The sequence below is a fragment of the Cicer arietinum genome, chromosome 8 (assembly GCF_000331145.2).
Source record: "Cicer arietinum cultivar CDC Frontier isolate Library 1 chromosome 8, Cicar.CDCFrontier_v2.0, whole genome shotgun sequence".
Taxonomy (NCBI): domain Eukaryota; kingdom Viridiplantae; phylum Streptophyta; class Magnoliopsida; order Fabales; family Fabaceae; genus Cicer; species Cicer arietinum.
Genome location: NC_021167.2, coordinates 23,485,669 through 23,487,976, shown reverse-complemented (window position 1 = coordinate 23,487,976; position 2,308 = coordinate 23,485,669).

Sequence of the window (2,308 nt, the reverse complement as noted above, 5' to 3'; positions counted from 1 at the left end):
CAATGAAGTACTATATATAATGGAAAATCATGAACTTGGAACAAAGTAAAAGATATTGGCAAGTAGTAGTTACCTAGAAAAACAAGTAAGATAGTGTCAACCACATCAAAAAAAAAAAAAGGTAAGATGTATAGTGTTAGTGCTGTAAAATCAACTTTTATTATGAGTGTTTTTAGTGTCACAAATTCTCTTAATTTCCTCTCTTCTTTTGTAGTTAGTACATCAAATGAGACTTTTTTTTCTTATAAAATGAACTTTTTTTATATCAAGTATATCACTTGTATTTCATTTTGAATATATTGTTTTCTCTCAATAGTTGTATTTAAGTTTATTCAATCATATGTTTTTAATTTTATTCGAATAAAAAAAATCATATTTTTTAATTATCAATGTTAAAGCATTTCATATTTTTAAATTTATAGGTGTTTGATCCAAATTGATAAAAAAAAAATAATGACAAATTAAAAGAAAAAAAATCCAAAACCAAACAAAATTAAGTATAGAAATGGCTTTAATTATTTATAATTTAGTATTAGAATGAAATATTGATTGCAAATTTGCAATGGCAACGAAAAGGGAAAGTAATCAAACATACTTGATTATTAGTTATATAGGAGTACAATGTGATAAATTTAATTTCGACGTCTTAACTTCATTGTTATCTTATTATATTAAAAATGTCACTAGATTTACTTTTTCTACAACTAAAACCACCTTAATCTCATAATTTTAACTTAATATTATAAAAATGATTGTTAAACAATATAATATCACTAAAGTTCATGTAAATACCATACATTAATTAGCTCGAGTTGTTGTGGTGAAAAAACTTAAATTCTTTATATTTATAATAATTAATTACTTATTTATTCTTCGGACTACTTAATGTGAGACTTAGATGAATATTCACTTTAGAATAATAATAATTATGTATGTCATGTTATTAGCAGAAGCATAATATAAAATTAGAGCAAGAGATTTGAAGATTCATCTCATAAGAAAAATAAATTTGATAGCTTGACATTAAAAAAAAAACTTTTTAGAATTCATTTGATAAAAGATGAGAGAAATGATTAAAATTTACTCTTTATATAGAGTTTAGAAGATTGGCAAACTGACTAAAATTCTAACTATAATTTAACTATTAAATTTCCAATACACCTTTGAGAAGTTAATGGGCAATTAAAAAAATAAAAGGAATGAATTAAAAATAAAAAGTTTTTTTTTTTGTAAGAAAAGCATAAAACTTCTGTTACATCACGATCTTTGTCCACGATACAATTTAATGGTCAATTAAAAAATTAAAAATAAAATACAATAATTAAAAATAAAAGATTATTTTAAGACAAAAATAAAACTTCTATTACATGAGAAATGCAGAATTGAATGACCAATTAAAAATAAAATATAATGCACGACCTGACACTTCACATTTCACGGTTGAGAATTGAGTGGCCAATTGAAAGTTAATCTATACAATATAATATCTCTTTTTGTATATGCGTCAGTTGAAAAGTTAGTGGCCAATTAAAAAAATAAAAGAATAAAAATAAAAAGAATGGATTAAAAATACACTACACCACTACTTGAGGTTTAACTGTTGAGAATTTAGTGGTCAGTTAAAAAAGAAGAATAACAGCAAAATACAGTCAATAACACCGCAGCTTGACCGTTTTTGTAATTGTTTTTTAAACATTACTTTAGCAACCACCTGCTTCAAATTAATTTAATTAAAAAAATTATTTTATTTTACGAATTCTTTTAATTAACCGTTTTGGTACTCTCATTTCTTGCGTCTCCCTTATAAATATCATTCATATTATCTATGTATACACAAATCTTTTAAGCTTTCTTTATCAAAGCTTTCTTATTCATCTTTATCCAATGTCTGAAACAAAAATCATATTTTGTTGCTTCAATTTCTCCAAGAAATGAGTCATGGAATTTGGTTGTTAGAGGTGTGCAATGGAGATAGTATTGAGATTAATAGTCGTGAGCTTTTATTTATCGAATTAAGATTAATATTCCTGGTGAAACTATGTATTTGTTCGTGTTGCGCCTAACAATATGTTCACACGAATTAATTACTTGAATTGGTAAAAAAATTTCAATCTATGATTGTTATTTTATATTGTTTTGTTATGCATATATATATTTTGTATTGTTTATGTTTCTTAATTTTGTATGTGTATATGTATATTTCTATCATCTTATATAACATTTGTCTTAATAACTCCGATTTTAAATTCACTCATAAATAGTTAACAAATTGTACATTTGTATATTATATTTCTATTCTCTTATACAA